This window comes from Oryctolagus cuniculus, chromosome 2 (assembly GCF_964237555.1).
Source record: "Oryctolagus cuniculus chromosome 2, mOryCun1.1, whole genome shotgun sequence".
NCBI lineage: Eukaryota > Metazoa > Chordata > Mammalia > Lagomorpha > Leporidae > Oryctolagus > Oryctolagus cuniculus.
The window spans coordinates 53,532,400-53,554,515 of record NC_091433.1 but is presented as its reverse complement, the minus strand read 5'-3'; the positions used below and the strand labels follow the sequence as shown (position 1 = coordinate 53,554,515).

General features: G+C 35.4%; 1 pseudogene; it reads left to right on the top strand.

Moving 5' to 3' along the window:
* The window catches only part of LOC103346103 (calpain small subunit 1 pseudogene), a 37,354-nt pseudogene extending 16,742 nt beyond the window's left edge, over positions 1–20,612 (top strand).
* The last annotated feature ends 1,504 nt before the right edge of the window (positions 20,613–22,116 follow it).

The following is a 22,116-nucleotide window of genomic DNA, read 5'->3' as shown; positions in this document are numbered from 1 at the left end:
TCTTTTTAAAAGCAAGTGTTCTTTATCCCTAGTATTTTTTGCTTATGTGTTTGTTAAGTTCTATTTTTGAAATACTGTTTTATTTTAAAACGTAACTGTGGTGGGCCCAGCTCTGTGGTACAATGGGTTAAGCTACTGCCTGTGATGTCAGCGTCTCATAGGTAGGCTGTTTTGACTCCCAGCTACTGCACTTCTAATCCAGCTGCCTGCTAATGAACCTGTCCCAGCCCCAGCCTTTGCAGGCATTTGGGGGTGAACTAGCAGATGCAAGATTTCTCCTCACTCTCTGTCTTTTCCTCTCTCTCTGTAGCTCTACCTTTTGCATAAATAAGTAAATTATGAAAAATATGATTCTGAGGAAGTAGAATTTAACCCAATTTATGCTGGTAGCCTCCTGACTAAAAACTTTTTGGACAATAATGAAGAGAATAAAAAATAAATGCAAGAAACATGTAGGTATTTATAGACAAGCAATATAATCTGGTTTTTAATTTTAGAATTCTTATAGAAAAATCAGGGCGTGGCTGATAATTATAAAGAAAAATGGAAACAAACATTTATGGTAAATATAAATGTATTTTGTTATTCTCTTAATTAAATATAGCCTACTCTAGAAAATCAAATTACATATACTTTAGCATGGAGACATTCACAAATGCCTCTTTGAGTAAACTTAGATTAATGAGTTGAAATATAGTTGCTTCAGGATCACTTGATTAAGGTAAGAAATAAGTTTGGAGAAAGCAAAGATGAACACAGAGTATCCAGGAGCATGAAATTTATCAAATGTTATACTCATAAACACACATCTTTTCTACACGATGTTAATATTTTTCTCTTATGCCTCTATATACACAAACAGCAACAACAGTGCACTTCAGAGGTAAAACAATTATACAATCTCTATTCTAAGTTAAAATATTAGTATAATGACATGCAAATATTAAAACATTTAAATATCATTACTTCAGAATATATATTTCACTTACTCTGTAACAGCCTCCAAAATATATCTACAGTTAGAAAAACTGTTATCTAATAATACATCTCTAGATCTGATTAAAGTAAAACATATTAATAGAATCACCTTCCTCTCCCAATTTTATCTAAAATCCTCTAACTATGATTATGTAATTCCATGGTGATTTTTTTTTTTGGAATCATGTTGTGAATCTTGCTGTAACACCCAAATGCATTATTCTTGATTTAATGAATGTTAGCGTTGACAGCCAGACCTGCATATAAATAAGTAGGTTCTGTGAATGAGCATTTTAATTATTAGTTTAACTCTGTACACATTCATGAAGTTAATAAAGTACTCTACTTGTCATCAAGTCTGTTAATGAGAAAGAGAAACTCATTGAGAAAGATATTTCATTTTCACAATTAACTAAGATCTCACTTCCCTGTGTCCCACAGATATATTTTAATTTCTTTATGTATCAATTAAAGTTTGTCAGACATGTGAATCAAATAAGCAAACAAATATCCCAATTAAGAATCTGCTTTTACAGATTTAACTCATGTCTTCATTTATGTTTAATTGACATCATCTAAAATAATGCATTGTATTTCTCATAATCAAACAAGAGAAAATCTCTTCCTTTTTCCTCTATAACTCTGCAGTAGTAAATTTAAATTCTGAACACTTAACAGGAAAAAAAATTATTAAAATATGGCTTCATCAATTGAGCTCTAAATAGTTACCAGCTGCCTGATCTGAAGCCCAGATTTAGAGAGCAAGAATGCAGCCCACTATAATTCAAGTGTGTCATGATTTCCCCCAGTACCACAATGCATTGCATTCAAAAAAAGTTTATTCTGATGTGTGGGTGTTTTATTTGTTGTAAGTTTTATCTTAGTCAAAAAGTGAGTTAGAGACTCAGTACCATTTCATACCACAATACCCATGTGGTCCTGGGGAATTTATTAACCTATTTTACAATGCAGTCTCCCTACTTTTAAAATGAGAACAGTTCAAAGTACTTACTTTGAAGTTCCTTTCCTGGATTAAACAGATAATGAATATCAATCATTTTGCTAGCATGGTACATGGTAAATATGTAACAGTGCTACTTTTCTCTCTCTGATCCATTTCCTTTATTTCACTGACTTTCTCAAGAATATGCACTCTACCAAGCACAGAAGAGGTTTCTTTTCATTGTATATTCTGGGGAAAATAATAGTTTGACCAGTTTCTTGCCAAGTATTTACTACTCTTGTATTTGAAATTTCATCAATGATATCTTTGAGAACAGAATTTACTTATGTACTTGGGGAGAAGTCTTCCATTGACTGGTTCATTCCCCGAATGACCATAACGGCCAGGGTTGGTTCAAGCCAAAGCCAGAAGCCCAGATCGCTATCCATGTCTCCACATGGGTAGCAGGGTCCCAAGTACTTGGGCCATCATCTGGTGCTTTTCCTAGCATATTGGCAGTGAGCTGGATTGGAAGCCAAACATCTGGGACTAGGACTAGCACTATGATTTGGGATGCCAGCAACACAGGTGGTGGCTTAACCTTCTGCATCACAACACTGGCCCCATTGTTCTTTCTTCAACATTTTATTTCAGAATAAGTTTAAACTGACAAAACAAAAATTTTGAAATAGTAGTGCAGAGTTTCCATAAAACCCACTTCCCAGGAGAGAACCTCCACTTTGACTATGACCTTGTCTAAACAAGATAAGAATCGGAGAACTCAGAGGGCTTCCATAGCCTTGGAAACTCATGACTGGAGCATAGGGAGACTACTGATGCCATAGACAGGAGTGTCAATTGGTAAAGTCAACAACAGGAGTCACTGTGCACTTACTCCTCATGTAGGATCTCTGTCCTTAATGTGCTGTGCATTGAGATTTAATGCTATAACGAGTACTCAAACAATATATTTCACTTTGTGTTTCTATGGGGGTGCAAACTGTTGAAATATTTACTTAATGTATACTAAACTGATCCTCTGTTAAAAAAAAAAAAAGAAATTATCAACTCCCAACTTGACTCTCACTGGGATTAAACATGACAATAGGTCTGATCTGATTTCATCATCATTTAAAGAAAATCATCTATTATTTTTCACTTTATGTTTCTGTGTGAGAGCAAACTGTTGAAATCCTTACTTAATGTATACTAAGCTGATCTTCTGTATATTAAGATAATCGAAAATGAATCTTGATGTGAATGGAGGGGAGAGGGAGTGGGAAAGGGGAGGGTAGTGGGTGGGAGGGACGGTATGTGGGGGAAGCCATTGTAATCCATAAATCGTACTTTGGAAATTTATATTCATTAAATAAAAGTTAAAAAAAAACCCACTTCCCTTAAGTATTAAATCTCACATTAATATGGTGTATTTATTACAATTAATGAACCACATGCACTTTTCTCTGTCTTCCATTACACAGATCACATTCCTATAAAATCCTCCCTCTGCCCGAGACCACTCAGCCATCTGTCCTTTATCTTACAAGTGGCTTCTGTAGCAGTGTGCTATGTGAATGCAGCTTAACCCAAGTTTCTGAGGACTTCTGCAGAAAATGAGACATTGTACAAAAGAGGTGTTGGTGCTATTTCTGTTTCATTGTTTTAAGTTTAGCAGTTTCCTAATAGTCCCTGATGGTCTTTAAATCTTCCCAACACTAGTCAGTTTCTTTGAATTATTTTTTTACTAAAATAAAGTTCTTGCATTACCAGCTATTGATTTCTTTGAAAAATATAGCTATAAGACAGGCATATCTTAAAAATATATTCCTCCTTCATCATCCACCAAAGCTTTATTTACATCTACTCTTACTTTCTTCTTTTGTGTTCTCACTGGAGAACTTGACCTCCTGGTGAAATCCAGCAACTATGGTGATGTATTCCATCAGTATTTTTCAAAAGATTATTTTGTGTATCCTCATAAAGGAATTTTGAAAAATGTCATATTCTTTTACAGATTTTCAGGTTTCCATAAAAATATTTTAACATATGTGTAAATAGTTTAAATCAATTTAATTTGTAGTGTTGTGCAAATATTGACAACTTAAAACCATGTGTTAGGAGTCAGTGCTGTGGCACAGATTAAGACACAGTTTGTGACACCAGAATCCCATATCAAAGCACCATTTAGAGTCCCAGCTACCTTGTTTCTGATACAGCTCCCTGCTAATATGCTTCGGCAGGCAACAGGAGATGGTCCAAATGTTTGGGCCCCTGCACCCATGTGGAAGACCTGGACGGAGTTCCTGGCTCTTAGCTTCAGCGCATCCTATCAGTAGCTGTTGCAGTCTTTTGGGGAGTAAACCAGTGAATGAAAGTATTCTCTCTCTTCCCCACTTCCCAATTCCTCTGATCTTCTTATAAACAAAAATAAGTAAAATGAATCTTTATTAGGAAAGAAAAAACATGTTGGGGCTGGCACCATGGCATATAGTGGGTTAGACCTCCTTCTGTGGCTCCAGTGGGCACCCTTTTGAGTCCCAGCTGCTCCTTTTCCAATCCAGCCCTCTGCTAATGGCCTGGGAAAGCAGTAGTAGATAGCTCAAGTGCTTGGGCCCCTGCACCCACATGGGAGACCTGGAAGAAGCTCCTGGCTCCTGGCTTCTGATTGGCCCAACTCCAGCCATTGTGGCCATTCGGGGAGTGAATCAGTGGACAAAAGATGTCTCTCTCTCTCTCTCTCTCTCTCTCTCTCTCTCTGCAACTCTGTTTCTCAATAAATAAATAAATAAATAAAATCCTAAAAATGAATTTACCAACATTGTAGTTCTTTCAACTTATGCTTCTCTCTTTCTACTACTTCAAATTCCTTCAGAATACTTTTCCCTTGTCATATTTTGGGTTGCATTGAAATTATAGTGGGGTAAGGGAGAGAACTTGCATGAAGTTGAAATGTAGCAGCAAGTATATAGGGCAGTTTGTGATATTCTGCATGTCTTATGTAAATGATGATTTCTCTCTAGTAATTGTGAAACTTTGGAGAAGAATTAAACAGAATTAAGCATTACAAGTAGTGAAGTTACTAGTCACAAATAATCCAAATCCTTGACGTATTTTATTAAAAAATCACACTGGATGCCTCTCTGTTGGCTCTTCTCAGAAACTACTCACTGTTTCAAATCTGGCATGACTTCGTGAACTTTTAAGTATTGATTTCCTTATGAGTGGAAACATACTTTCACATAGCCTTTTCTTGCCTATTTTTCCAGTGAATTCTAGCTGACTCATATCAAATCCTGACAAGTTTCATATATTTTCTTTTCTTATGATATGATAGGATAAAATTCTAAATGTAACATAATACTATGTCTGATTCATCTTCAATATGTGTATAGATTAGAGGGCTCAAGAAGTTCCTAGATTATGAAAATAAAGTGTATTTTACTGTTTGAAAGGTTTAAAATCCATGCACATTTTTACAATATGCACTTTCTGTGAACGTTTTGAACACTCATTATATGTGAGGGCATTTCAAGAGGTTCATTGGAAAACTCAAATTTAAAAATAACTGCATTTTGATATAAATTTTTGAAAGCCATGCATAGTTTTTTTTTTTTTTATAATTTGCATTTCCACATACTCAATGAAGTTCCCTTGTGTATAAAAATCCACTTTAAGATATTCCAGGGGCTGGTGTTATGTCTCGTTGTTTAAGGCATTTCCTGCAACACTGGCATCCCATATTGGAGAGCCAGTTCTGGTCCAGGTTGTCTGTTTCTGATGCAGCTCCTTGCTAATGCACCTGGGAAAGAAACAGAAGGCAACCCAAGTTTGCAGTCCCCTATGCGGTACATATGTGGTACCACTCATATGGGAGACCAGGATGGGTTTTATGGCTCTTGGTTTCAGGCTAGACCAGCCCTGTCCATTTTGGACTTTTGGACAGTGAATCAGCAAATAGAAGCTCTCTCTTTCTGTTTCTCCCTCTCTCTTTCTGTCACTTTGCCTTTCAAATAAATAAGATAAATTTTTTTAACTTTTATTTAATGAACATAAATTTCTAAAGTACGACTTATGGATTACAATGGCTTCCCCCCATACCGTCCTCCCACCCACAACCCTCACCTTTCCCACTCCCTCTCCCCTTCCATTCACATCAAGATTCATTTTCGATTATCTTAATATACAGAAGATCAGCTTAGTATACATTAAGTAAGGATTTCAACAGTTTGCTCCCACACAGAAACATAAAGTGAAAAATAATAGATGATTTTCTTTAAATGATGATGAAATCAGATCAGACCTATTGTCATGTTTAATCCCAGTGAGAGTCAAGTTGGGAATTGATAATTTCTTTTTTTTTTTTTACAGAAGATCAGTTTAGTATGCATTAAGTAAAGATTTCAACAGTTTGCACCCCCATAGAAACACAAAGTGAAATATATTGTTTGAGTACTCGTTATAGCATTAAATCTCAATGCACAGCACATTAAGGACAGAGATCCTACATGAGGAGTAAGTGCACAGTGACTCCTGTTGTTGACTTTACCAATTGACACTCCTGTCTATGGCATCAGTAGTCTCCCTATGCTCCAGTCATGAGTTTCCAAGGCTATGGAAGCCCTCTGAGTTCTCCGACTCTTATCTTGTTTAGACAAGGTCATAGTCAAAGTGGAGGTTCTCTCCTCCCTTCAGAGAAAGGTACCTCCTTCTTTGATGTCCTGTTCTTTCCACTGGGATCTCACTCACAGAGATCGTTTGCCAGAGTGTCTTGGCTTTCCATGCCTGAAATACTCTCATGGGCTTTTCAGCCAGATCAGAATGCCTTTAGGGCTGATTCTTAGGCCAGAGTGCTATTTAGGACATCTGCCATTCTGTGAGTCTGCTGAGTATCTCACTTCCCATGTTGGATCACTCTCCCCTTTATTTATTCTATCGGTTAGTGTTAGCAGGTACTAGACTTGTTTATGTGATCCCTTTGACTCTTAGTCCTTTCATTATGATCAATTGTGAACTGAAATTGATCACTTGGACTAGTGAGATGGCATTGGTACATGCCACCTTGATGGGATTGAATTGGAATCCCCTGGTATGTTTCTAACTCTACCATTTGGGGCAAGTCAGCTTGAGCATGTCCCAAATTATACATCTCTTCCCTCTCTTATTCCCTCTCAAATAAGATAAATTTTAAAAAATAATATATAAAAATTTTAAAGATAGCATTCCATGATAACACTTTATTAATGAGAAGAAAAATATTCCATCAAAAACATGAAGCAGTAAATACAAGAACGATATGGCACAGGTAGGTGAATCATCATAAAGTCGACTTAAATGAGCTGTGATTAACCCAACTGTTAGAGCAGATTGAATTTGCTTATTTATTCACAACCAATATTACTCACTTTAATACTGAACTTTGAAATTTCAATGCTTTGTGTTTTGAATTTTCACTCCTCAGAGCACAGTGAAATCTCTCTGAGACTGAACTTTGGCTGTGAGAGCATTTCAACCAAAGACAGTATTTAAAAAATGCCTTGAGAAGATAAAGAATCAATAAATACTCCTAAAAGTGTGATGGGATATTGAACCCATTGCTGAACATGTCAGAAAGCAGTCCTTGACATGGTATTTTGAAATATGACATAGATAAAGCCATATTATCACGGATATTCTGAAAATGAAAAATGTGTCAGTCTGTTCACAACTAAGAAGTAAAGATACAAGTTATCCTTCCTGTCATCATCACCAACACATCACTGATGAATACAGGCTCACTGCTTACTGACAGTGTACATGGCTGTAGACAATTTAATATGACTGTACTTAAGACCAAATGATTTAATTCACAATTTCCCAGAAATAAAGGATTTAAATTGAAATCAGTAATCATCATAAAACTTTGTTAATAGGTAGTAGTCTGAAAGCCAATGAAAGATGTAGGTATAATCAACAGATATATTTAATAATGAAGGTGTTTTGGTGAAACGATTGGGACCACAATGTTCAGATAAAGGTATGTAGCAGGTTGGGTTGTTGGAGAAAAAAGCACTCCATGCAGCATTCAATCAACAAATATAAATTTATCATTTCCTGTTCATTTGTCATTCCTGTTCATCTTGAAAAATTATTTGATGGTAATCAGTATTGTAGTTACTAGAATAAATCAAATAAAACAAACTTGGAGTCCTCTCCCAAAAAGCTTTCATTGTAATGTGCAAAGTAAATAGTACACAGATAACTTAAAAATTTAGATAGTGTCAAGTTCTATGATGCTTTCAAATAGAGTGATGAAATAAAAGCTACTTGTGACCTACTTTATATTTGGTATTCTAATAAAAAAATAATAATGTGTTAGCATACTGGCCTCATGTAAATGGTCCACTCAAGGAGAACTATTGACAAATGTTTAATGGAAGAACTATTTCTAAAGAAAGAAATGGGTAGGGATAACATAAAACCAAACAGGATTATACACATTTTTTTAAGGCTAACAGCTTAAACAGTCATTACCACCATTAAACCTGAAGAGGCACGTGGAGGGAGTAGTCAGAAAATCCAAGAGAAACTCTCTGCAGTAGACAAGTGACAAGTAGGAGCTGGGGGCTACTGAGAAAGAAAGAGAATTTTATGATGGGCAGAGATGCGAAGAGGGAGGAGTAACCCAAGATCAGCTGTTAGTCATTCTCCAAACTGTCTTGACTAAACGTCAAAGGTACTCAAAGAACTCTTCATTGATCAAAACCCTCATTTGCTAAAAGTCAGATATGCAATTGCGTCAGTACACTAATCTCAGAGTAGGATATAGCAAAAAAAAAAAAAAAAGGAGTAATATAGAACAGAAGACAGGAAAATTACACAGGGAAGACCTCTCTGACTAGGTGAAAGTTAATCTAAAACATCATAATGAGCAGAAAATGTGGTCATAAAAACTTGGAATTTCAATGGCTCTGTGGATTGGTTGCTAAAAAACTAAAAAAACAGTACCTGATGTGATTTCCAAGGGAACAAGGAAATAAGAAGCAAAAAAAAAAAAAAAAAAAAGGAAAAGAAAAAGAAAAAAAGAAAAAAAAACAAGCAAAGAATGAACCCTCTATTTTTATCAAGTTGTTATGTTTCAAGTTTATTTGTTAAACTACAGTAATAGACTGTCAGTGAAGTACAGTAGTAGCTATTATGGAAGAAGCTGGTTCCTAAAGGAAGATGTTGAATAGTGTTTAAATTGATTAAGCATAAACTACTTGGGGAATCAACCTTCTATAAAATTGGATTGTCAAGTTCATATTTGCAGGAAAGTTTGTTTCAATTGAGTAAAGATTTCAAAGTACACAGTGAAAGATGCAAATAGAGGACTGACTCAGGAATGTTGTAACAGAATATTTCTCAGGAGCTATTTTCTGATAATAAGAACTATGGATTACAGGTTACTAAATGGGAACCAAATGGTTATGCAAATTTTATTAAGCAGGTTGAGAAGCTGTCAAGCTAACTAATTCTGTCAGTCCAAATGGGGATTGCTTCCTCTTGTGGCTAATTAATTATAATATGGTAACATTATTTATCTTCTGTGAGGGAAACTTTTGAGGGTAACTGGAGATAAAATTAATCCATCAGGTAAACATACATAAATGAGGACAATCTTTGCTAAATGGAAATAAAAGGTGAACAAATGTCTACATCAGTGACTGTACTATGCTTGATATTAGCCAACTGCCATACCACTCTTCCTCAACCAACCTCCTTTCCAGATGGCTAAATTCAGAGGTTGTCACAACTGAAGAATTCAATACCTATGTTGCTTATTAAATGTTTTAATTTATCCCTTTTTGATATAATTTACATGCAATGGATAAATACAATCAACTTGGACAAATGCAAACAAGTGTTATCAAGATAAAGAATATTTGACCACCCCTGAAAATTGCTATCCTTGAAATAGTTTGCTCAACATAATTTACACTTGTTTTGCATTTGATATCACATACAGCATTATATCTGTGAAATTCAACTTTGTTCTTTGTTTCCAATACTTTGTTTCTTTTTATTGCTTAATTGGGCCTACCCAATGTTATCAATTCAATCAAAATATGTTTTATTTTTACAAACTGATTTCTCTTGACTAAATATAGCCTGTTTGACAACAGGAGGAATTTAAGAGATATGGAGAACAACCAGATTCCAAATGCTTTTCAAAAATTATTTTAAATTTGATATCTCTGAAAATTGCCCTGAGTAATTCACATTTAGAATAGATACTACACCACAGAGTAGAAAAAATTTAGCAAGGGCAAATTTCAGCAAGGATCATGGTTTAGTTACACCCCTCATTATAATGACTGTTTGCTCAGGTCCTTTTTTTTTTTTTTTTTTTTTTTTTTTTGACAGGCAGAGTGGACAGTGAGAGAGAGAGAGACAGAGAGAAAAGTCTTCCTTTGCCATTGGTTCACCCTCTAATGGCCGCTGATCCGAAGCCAGGAGTCAGGTGCTTCTCCTGGTCTCCCATGGGGTGCACGGCCCAAGCACTTGGGCCATCCTCCACTGCACTCCCGGGCCACAGCAGAGAGCTGGCCTGGAAGAGGGGCAATCGGGACAGAATCCGGCGCCCCAACTGGGACTAGAACCCGCTGTGATGGCACCGCAGGTGGAGGATTAGCCTAGTGAGCCGCAGCGCCAGCCGCTCAGGTCCATTTGTAACCTGTTCCATGGGAAAAGCCTTTAAGGAGATGTGGCAAAGATATAACTGCAGTATATCTACATTGATTTAGTGAGAGAAATGGATCATCTTGGCAGTCTATATTAGAGTCCAGATATCTTAACATCTGGTTTATGTCATCTCATTATTGACTCAACTCTCATGCTTACATATTTCTTCTACAACAGAGAATCTAATATTGGACCATAGATCTATGACAAATGCATGAATGCCCCTTAATATATAAGATATACTGAATTAACATGTGATTATTAGACTTGTTTTTTAATTTGTTTTGTTTTTAGCTATTCTATTTAATTAAATAATAGTTCTAACCACTTAAATGAATAGGAGGCTTTAGGAAATCTTATTTTACCATTATTCATACAGCTTATAATATATAATTTTTAACTTGAAGTCAGCCTGATTATAATTAAATCTATGAAACTTTCTAATGGTAAACCATCATACTGTGATATTCTTTTTTTGTTTTTTGAAAATTAGAAAGAAATAATTTCTGTTCAATGAGATAAATTTTCCAGTCTTTATTCTTGTTGGTTCATTTATTTGTTAATTCAACAATAATTTTATCTGGAGATTGTGCTACATACTAAGAGTTTCAAAGTTAACAAGTTAAGTGAAATATCTGGCCTAAAAAAGATTACAGTGTACAGAAGAAAAAAAGATAAAACAAATGATCAATTTAATTTACTCAGTGGAGGAAAGAAATGATTAAATGAACACTATAGACAGAAGAGATGAAGGAGGCATGGATAGAAGTGTCAACAAGGTTCTCTCTCAGTAGATAATTTTCAAGACAACAAAAAGAATTAGAAGTAGTTCAGCTTGCAATGAGGTGGAGGGACCCAAGTTCATTCAGTAGCACATTCAAAATTCCTAAACAAGAAAAAGGTTAGAAGAGAAATGCTGCATAACATGGGTTCTAAAATATAAATGTTCAAAAGTGCTGGTTATAGACTGGTTCCTTCAAATCTAATACACGTTAAAACTGCACAACAGCACTCAGCAATGGAGAAAGAAATGTCTGTCTATACAAGTAAATTGCTTGTGTTGTCAGAAGTTGATCCAGAAAAGCTTAAACTACTTTCCTCGTTCTCAAGTATAGTAATAGTATTTACCTAGGAAGAAAATATTAGCAACAACATTTATAATAAATATATTAATGTCTTATCATGGAATAAAAATAAATGAAAATAGAGGGTTTTTGTTCAAGGTATATAATCAAATGTGAATGTTCCTTTCACGGGTGGGAACCTGTTTTTCTGCCAAGGGCCATTTGGATAATTTTGACATTATTCATTTGCCAGACAAAATTAGCAACTTAAAAATTAGCCTGCTATAGATGTACTGAATGCCCAAGCTGCCTGCAGCTTCTTTGGCAGGACTGCACCAGATGATTTCGTAGGCTTTCTATAGCCTGTGGGCTAGACATTCCCCACCCCTGCTTTTGCTAGGGCTAAGAGAAGAAATCGGAGTTGGAAATAAGTGGGTAGATTACATAAAAAATAAATCGCATATAAACACAATGGGAAAATTATTTTAACTTTTGTCATGGTTGTCGTTTTTTAAATAGATGAGAAATGCAACTCTGCGATTGGATTATTATGGCGATTAATACAACTAATACTTGCAAATAACTTAGAAAAATGTCCAGCACATGGCAACTCTTTATAAATGCTAGTTGTTGCTCAGATTGTTATAAGCTATAAAACACTGGTGGCACCACTTATTGTGAAAAACACTGTTGCCTGACAAACATCCAATTAAATAGTGGAGTGATAAAAATGCTTTATTACAAAGGACAGACTCTGTGCACATTATGAGAATGACATGTTAGGGAGTTTCCAGATCTTTATTATATCACAATGAATATTTCCCAGGGTCAAGGGACTAATTAAAGATCATTAGTCTTGAGTTTCAGCTATAAAGTTTATACACTGCTCTAAAGTAATAGAAATTTCTCTTTCATTTTTTAGAAAAGAAAGGACTTTCTAATAAAAATGCCTGGCATTATATTTTTGAAGTACAAAATCACCAATAAATATATTTTCATTGAAATTTCTAGAAACTTAGAGATAATTCATTGTTACTTCATTAAAAATGGTTTGAAAACAATTTTTACAAAGTGTAAAATGGACCTAGGGTTAAGTTAAAGAATAAAAAAATGCCCACAATACTTTCTGTATTCCACATATGAATGAGATCATATTCTGTTTGCCATTCTGTTCCTGGCTTATTTCCCTTGACAAAATGTTCTCCAAATCAATCCATATTGTTGTGAGTGACAAAATGTCATCTCTTTTTATGGCTGAATAGTTTTCCATTGCATAAATTTACAACATTTTATTTATTCATTCATCAGCTGATGTATACTTAGGTGGATTCCATTTGTTGGCTATATCATCAGTTCCTTGATGTGACTTCAGAATAATAATATACATTCATTTTATGAAAATGTTTCTATATGCATGCTAATTTAAAAAACAAGATACTGGGATATGACATGTAAAATAAGCTTATAAACAGAGACACTGGAGCTCGCACGCGCGCGTGTGTGTGTGTGTGTGTTTGTGTGTGAAAGCCTTGTTGATGGCTATGTCTATACCTTTATTTTGATGCTGAGACATTGTGGCAACTGCTTATTTCTCTGTGCTTTGATCTCTCCTCCTGTCAATGAAGAATTTTGTCTGGTTAACACATAAAGTAATATCTAAATTAAATGCTACATGTTGCTATGCATAAGGTCATTAGGGTATAAATATAATGACATGATTTTGTAATCGTGATATGGATCTAGGAAATGTATAGAACAGTTGGATTGGATGCCTATTTATTCAACTTCAAATTCAATAAAAGAAAAATAAAATTCCAGAAATGCCTTTTATTTTTATGCATCCACTTATGTGTAATTTTAAATTTTCAACACATTTCTTTTTCAACGATTAAAAAATGTGTTTGCAGACAGCTTGGTTATGTATCTGGCTTAGAGACTTAAAATCGCATATGTTATACAATATGTATAAAATTATCCTTCTGTTTTTCCAACAGATATAGTAGAAATGCCAGAAACAGAAGATATACTTTCTCTATGATTTTAATTTACATTAAAATGTGATGGAATATTATTTTAATATGTCTTCCTTAAACTGGTCATCCATTAAAAAATTGAGTAATTTATTTTACATTACATAGTCAGGAAAGAATGTGTATATTTTTAAATTATTCAATAATTTGATAATATAATGCCAAAATATGTAATTTTTATAAGGTCAATAATGTATAATGAGTGCAAATATCTTTCACAAGATCTTTGGTAACTAACTTTTTTTCATGCATAAAGCATAACTACTCTAGTTTCTATTTTTTTGAATCTCAATATGTCTAGGGAGACCTATGCTCTCTGCTTAATTAAAAAAAATTCATTAGTTTTTTTCCCTTTAGTTCAAAATAGTATATAATAATTATACTAAGAAAATTCTCCTCACAAAATTAGCCACTAAATACCTTATCCTCTTAACTTTCGAAAAGCTTGCATTGATATATATACCTATATTGTGATGTCCAGAGTAATCCTATGAACCCATCAGAAATATGAAATAGCAGCTGTGGAAAAAATATTTAATACAGCTAACTTACCAAACATTGTAGCTCAGCTAAGCCTAACTTAATCATGTTATATTTGCATATGGTTAGGCAAAATCATTTAAAACAAAACATTTTAAAAACATTTTTGTGTATTTATTTTGAAATGCAGGGTTTCAGGGAGAGGAGAGATAAAGAGATCTTCCATCCTCTGTTTCATTCTCCAGAAAACTGCCAACGGCCAGAACGGGGCCAAGCTGAAGCCAGGTCTCCCACATGGGTGGCAGACACCTAAACACATGGGCCATCTTCTGCTTCTTTTCCCAAGAGAAAACAGGGAGATGTATCAGAAGTGGAGCAGCCAGGACACAAACCAAGCACCCACAATGGGATGCCAACATTGCAGGCAGTGGCTTCACTCATTATGCCACAACTCCAGCCTCATTTAAAAAAAAAAAAAAAAGAGGTTGTTTTATATAAAAATGTTGAATACCTCATTTAATGTATTCAATAACTGTGTATAAAACGACTGGCAACACAGTATAACTTAGAGTATTCACGATTGAGTGAATAGGAGGTATGGCTCTATGCCACTGTCTGGCATCAAGAGAGACAATTATTCCATCACATATTTCCCTCCCAGAAAACTTGAAAATTCAGAATTCAAAGCACAGTTTCTAATGAATTCATATTGTTTTCATATCATTGTGAAGCTGAAAATCATCAGTAGAGCCATTATGAGTCAGGGACTGTCTGTACACATCGGTGCCATTGCATGTAACCATATGTAATATGTACAAACCCAAAAAGTATATAAATATACATAATTTGTATATACATGTTAAACAAATAGTATTCCTAACCATAAAAATATGAAATATGATAAATATATACTAAAATTACAAAATGTACTTAAAATACTTAATTAAAAAGTTAAGCAAAACAGTGTTTTATTTCTGTAGCCTAAACTAATAGTTGCAATTTATTCTCTTTTGCCAGTTACAGGATAGAATTAGACAAAAGGGCACATTTGTTGGAAAACCCAGGGCAAAGATTTTCCTCTGTTTACCACATACAAAAATGTGATAATTTGATGTGAAAAAATCATGTTGACGATGTTTATGAGAAACCAAAGAATTAACATCAAACAATTTGGAGTTGGCAGAGCAGATTTAAAACTGCCTGGGTTCTGGATGATAGCGCTGCCCTGTCACACCAATCACAGACCTACTTACAATAAATTATTTTTGTATGAGATAATAGAATAGATTTTTAACCTAAGCCAATTTATGCAAATAATCTTTTAATTGCACTTGAAGTATCTTAATTGATTAAACTTGGTGTCATCAAACTTTTTGTAGAAACTGAATGGTCAAAAGACACCTTTTTCCCTTTTAGAAGCCAAAAACAACAAAAAAAAATGGAATAGGAAAAACAGAGACTAATTTTTGACATTTAAAAAATAGATGTGATTGGCTGATCTCATCTGAATTAATGTCATGCTTGATTTTGTGAAAATAGCCATAAAATATCTAGTTATTTTTCCAGGTTGCAGAAAATTAACTGTGTTTTTTGTTGTTAAATTGGCAGTAGATCAGGTAAGCTCATTGAATTCAAGTCCCTACACTACAGAAAAACAGAACTTCTCTGAATTTCTTATTGCTCCTTAGACATGGAAAATTGTATCATACATTGATAGAGAATGTTTGCTTTTACTTCCTTCAGAATTGTTATATATCATGAAATCATTCAGATTTCCTGAAAACTAAATTCGTATCCATTTGTCCAATGTATTGCTCTGATGTGAAGTGATAAAAAAAACTCCTCTTATCTTTCTAATAGGGCTAAATAAATCCAGGAGTAGTTCCCCAATGATAAAATCACTTGCTAACCACATTTTCATCACTCTTTTCTGAGGGTTCTCATCTAGTTATCAGCCTAGACCTGCCACCGCCCCGGAACTGCAGGGCACAGTTTATGGAGAATTGGCCACCACTACCCTGCCTTGATATATGAACGTTCCTTATCCTCAGCTTTGTATCTAAGTACTTGGACTTTGTATCTAAGTACTTGAGAAAGAATCCTCCAAGTCTAAATATGGGGAGACCTATGTTATCTGGAGTCTGACTTTCAGGTAATGCGTACTCATGGTGCAGAAGACTAATGATGGAGTCCAAAAACTGGAAAAACTGTCCAGAGCTAGGTCAGTTAGGAACGAGGACCTTGAGAATAGAATATATACATAAAGGGCCAAAGTGGGAAGAAAGAAAGTGTCTCCATGGAAGTGAAGAGCTAGCAACTCTCCACCCTCCGTGCATCCCAAACCTTTACCAAGCAATCCTAAAAGAACCTCATTGGCAGAGGAGCAATGCATTTGGCTTTTTCCTGAAACATTTGAGAGGAGATCCTGAAAAAATCATACTAATGAATAATAATATTGAACAATTTTAGTACTTTCTATTATTGGCATCATATTGTTTTAACATTTGACTATGTAATATAGTGACTCTATGAGAGAGTTTATTGCCATCACCAATTTTTAATGGCGATATTAACAATAATAAAGAGATAAGTATGTTACCCATTAACACTCATGTTTTGAAGTATTAGAGTAAAAATTTGAACCTAGTAACTAATCTCCATGAGACATTAGTTCAAATCATACTTGATCAGCATGATTTGCATGCCTGGTACCATTCCAGGCCCATTGGATACATAATTCATCAAACAAAAGATATTTGCCATTAGAGATTTTTCTATATATTGCCTCAACAGCTGTTATTGGCATTATAATATAGATATATGTATATAATGTATATTATATGTAATTACATACAATTTTGCAGGTAAATATTGGCAAACAAATGTAAAATACATAAAAATAGGAAAAATCTTAATACCTCACCAAAGATTATTTTTTAACCAGAGAAGTCATATTTCAGAGCATCTTCTTGGATGAATTAGCTTTCATCTATATGTCTTACAGCATCAATACCTACTGTAATATTGTGAGCACAATACTAAATTAATTTTCAAAATTATGATCCCATAGGCTGTAGCTTAAGTTTTTTTCTGTTATATTTTACTAAGAAAAGTAACTTCAAAATTTATTATATTTAATACCATTCATGTGCAGTAAAATGTTAGACTTCAGTTAACAAGAAAACCTAATTATCTGGGAAAGGTCATTCTCCAGTGTGATATTAACAAAATCAGTAACAAGGCCTATTTCTTGAAAGAGTAAGCAGTTTCTCCTGACTTTTCATATTCACGTGGAAGGAAATAAAAAATTAATCTTTGGAATTAAATTTTCCTCTGGAACTCTGGTCTTAAATAACTGGACTTACTAGACCTATACCGCAGGAATGAACTTTGAAGCTCCCCATTTGCAGCTTTCTCCTTAAGCTTGCTACCATAATCATTACTCATTGAAGAGAGATGTCTTCCTAATTTGACAAGTGTGCTGTTTTCCAATTCTTCTAAAACAAAACAAAACAAAAAACAACTGCACAGCACAGGTAAAACCCCCTCTTGCAATGCTGGCATCCAGTGTTAGAGTGCCAGTTAGAGTCCTGGCTGCTCTGTTTCCAACCCAGCTTTCTGATAATGCAGCACAAGAGAATGGCCAAAGGACTTAGGCCCCCACCACCCATGTGGAAACCATGATGGATTTCCTGGTTCCTGGCTTTGGTTAGGTATAGACTTGGGGATTTGAGACATTTGGGTATAAAATGCAAGCTGGAAGGTCTCTCTCTCTCCTTCTCTCCCTCTCTTTCTCTGTTGCTCTTTCAAATACATTGTTTTTTAAAAACTTCAGTTAGAGTTAGTAATAATATCTGATTTGTTAGTAATAATATCTGATTTAGAATCTTCTAATTGGGCTTCAGTTTCTTGTATGTTATGATACTGTGTTAAGCACTCTGACCTCAGAATCAGCCCTTAAGGCATTCGGATATGGCTGAAGAGCCCATGAGAGTATTTTAGGCATGGCAAGCCAAGACACTCTGGCAAAAAAAAACCAAAAAACAAAAACAAAAAAAAAAACACCTAAATGAAAGATCTCTGCGAGTGAGATCCCAGTGGAAAGAACGGGGCCATCAAAGAAGGAGGGACCTTTCTCTGAAGGGAGGAGAGAACTTCCACTTTGACTATGACCCTGTCGGAATAAGATCGAAGTCAGTGAACTCAAAAGGCTTCCATAATCTTGGCAGCTTATGACTAGAGCCTAGGGAGATTGCTGACGCCATAAACAAGAGTGTCAAATTGTTAAACCAACAACAGGAGTCACTATGTACTTACTCCTCATGTGGGATCTGATCTTAATGTGTTGTCCAATGTGAAGTAACGCTATAACTAGTACTGAAACAGTATTTTACACTTTGTGTTTCTGTGTGGGTGCAAACTGATGAAATCTTTACTTAATATATACTAAATCAATCTTCTGTATATAAAGATAATTGAAAATGAACTTTTTTTTTCTTTTGACAGGCAGAGTGGACAGTGAGAGAGAGAGACAGAGAGAAAGGTCTTCCTTTGCTGTTGGTTCACCCTCCAATGGCCGCCGCGGCCAGCATGCTGCGGTCGGCACACCGCACTGATCCGAAGGCAGGAGCCAGGTGCTTATCCTGGTCTCCCATGGGGTGCAGGGCCCAAGCACTTGGGCCATCCTCCATTGCACTCCTGGGCCACAGTAGAGAGCTGGCCTGGAAGAGGGGCAACCGGGACAGAATCTGGCGCCCCGACCTGGACTAGAACCCAGTGTGCCAGCACCGCAAGGCAGAGGATTAGCCTAGCTGGCTGAAAATGAATCTTGATGTGAATGGAATGGGAGAGGGAGCAGGAGCTGGGAGGGGTGCGAGTGGGAAGGAAGTTATTGGGGGGGGGAGCCATTGTAATGCATAAACTGTACTTTGGAAATTTATATTTACTAAATAAAAGTTAAAAAAATGATACTGTGTTAAATAAAGTGGTAATTTTCCATATATAACTTAACTATTTCATTAATAAAAATATTTGATATTTTAAAATATATACAATATGTTAATATATTTTAAAATAAAAATGATAAATAAGAAGTTGGAGAAGTAATCACTAACTATAGATTCTGAATCCAGAGATTCAACTAAATGTGAACCAAAAATATTCCAACAATCAATTGCACATATATAGAAAGTGTAGAGACATTTTTCTTGTGATAATTCTTTGGAAACACTACATGACAATTATTTAAAAAGAGTTTATATTGCTTTAAATATTATAAGTAATTTAAATATGAATTAATACATATGAGAGAGTTTTATGTACAAATTATGCATTCCAAGAACCAGAAACTCAATCCAGGCCTCCCATATGGGTGAACAACATCTAAGTATGTGAGCAATCACATGCTGTTGTTGATGTAGGAATCAACTTTTATTATAGCTAAGAAACACATAATTAGTTTAATCTCAGTTTGTCTCCTAGATTTAGAAAACAGTTATGATAAGCAACTACTACTAGCTCAAATAAATAAATGGCAATAGTATAAAAATCTGTACCACATTCGTATCAAGAAGAAATATTTGCATCACTTTCAACAGCTTCTAAAGAATTATCAACTTCCAACACTTAAATAGTTCAACCAAATAATAAAGCTTGGAACACAATCCGGGCATTTTTAACTTTCAGCCCATTGTTCTTTCCTTTCAGTCATGCATTGAATCAGGTGAATGGCTAATGACAGTGAAGTCTGTTGGACAATTATGAATGTCAAACAGGCAACCTTTTTAAGAAGTGAGATGAGCCCTGTGAGGACTTAATTAAATCTCAAGAGCTGTAGTCTAACAGAAAGCACACATCTACCACCAAAACCTTATTCTTTCAAACAGAGTGAGTGCCCCCATGTTTCAACTACAAATTCCTACATTTAAATCCACGGTTTGCCAAGCTGGCTGGCGATGGCATCAGTGCCACAGAATCCATGAACATTCTCAATGAAGTTGTGATCCAATACCCTGATCTACGGCTGACGGATTTGGCATTGACACATGGTAAAGCCTGGTTCCCATGATGGATAGTGACACCCCAGGCAAGCTGGGCCTGGAGGAGTTCAAGTACCTGTGGGATAACATCAAAAAGCGGTAGGTCATACACAAACATTTAGATGTTGAACAATCTGGGTGCATCTGTAGCGGTGAACTGCTGGAGGCCTTTGAGGCAGCAGAGTTCCACCGCAATGGTCATCTCTGAACATGAGCATCTGACGCTGTTCAGCTGAGGGAAGGCACCTGGAATTTTGACAGCTTCATCAGCTGCGTGGCCACATTGGACTCCATGCTCTGTCCCTGCAAATCTCTTGACAACAATAGCACTGAACAAATCCAGGTGAATATCCAGGAGTGCCTTCAGCTGACTATGTAATTCTGAATAAAAACCCCAGACCTGTTCCCTTACCATCTTGCTTTAGGAGTCACCTTGAACACTGGTCTTTCCCAGGGCTGAACCTGTTTGCAGTCATATCTGCATGAGCCCTGAAAACCCACAGGCCATTTGTTCTCCCAACCCTTGGCATCCAGCTTCTCAGGCAACAGCCGGAGCCCAACACACACCAATAGGCCACACTTGTGTTTCCCGTGCCACTAAGGCATTCTAGCATGCTCTGCCTAAGGATCACCTTGCTCTCACGACACCTGTCTCATACCCTCTCCATAAGCTCTGTCTGGCTCTGTGCCAAACCCAACATTTGTGTTTCTTCCAATCTGAAGTGCTACCTCTCTCAGCTCTGGATCACTCCAGTCCCTATACCACCTAAACACTGCATCACCAAGCCATTCCAAGTGCATAGAATTCAGTGCCTTCGTTTTCAGCTTCCGCTCTACCAGACCCAGGAGGAAATTGCACTCCTATTGCTACTATCAAAAATAGATAAATGGGTAAATAAATCCAAGGATGTTTCTGCCTCTATCTTTTCTAGTAGTCTTCCTTGCCATCTCAGAACATTATCCTTCTTTCCCTGTCCCAGAGTGACTGAATACATTCTCTTGATTCTAGTCCCCTTAAACTACTGTTAGATATTGGACATTAATTATCCACCAGGTTTCTTTGTTTTTTAATGTTTATTTTTAAAGGATATTTCTAGTAGTTTTCTAGCACTACCAAAATAAAGTATCTGAATATATGATTATGTCTGACAGAATTTTCCCTCTGCACTTAAAACACATTTTCATTGAATATAGAATTTTCGACTAACAGCTTTTATTTCATTACTTTAAAGTTGTTGCACCACCATCTCTGCCTTGACAAAAGGTCAGAAGTTAACATTTTCATTGTCCATTTATATTTAATATGCATTTATCTATGATCATATTTATGATTTATCACTGATTTTAGAGCAATTTATTATAGAGTCCTTTTTAGTTATCTTTATAGTTATTGGTTTGTATTTCTTTCAGCTCCTTTATCTGTGACATAGTTTTCATCCAATGTTATATATTTTTTTTTATTTTTAAATCTAGTTCTCTTTGAATCGTGTGATACTATTCCATGTCATACATGGAATACATTACATTTTTACATACATTATATACATTACATTTTTCACTTATTGTGCTTTATTTTGGATAGTTCCTGTTTTTAGGTTTTTAATTTTTCATGCCTTTACTTCTGTCTTTATATTTTTTAATTATCATTGCATTTTGAGATCTTCTTGGTTCTAATATGCTGATTAATTGTTTGGTTTTATCTATGATAATCTAAATATTCTGAATGTTAGTACATATGCATAGCAAGTCATTGATGCACATTCTTTCTTCTCTCTAGAGCCCCTTTATCATGGCTCTACTCTCAAAAACATGCATTTTGAGGGCCAGCATTATAGCTCAATATCTTAAGCCATCTCACCTGCAGTGCTGACATCCCCATACAG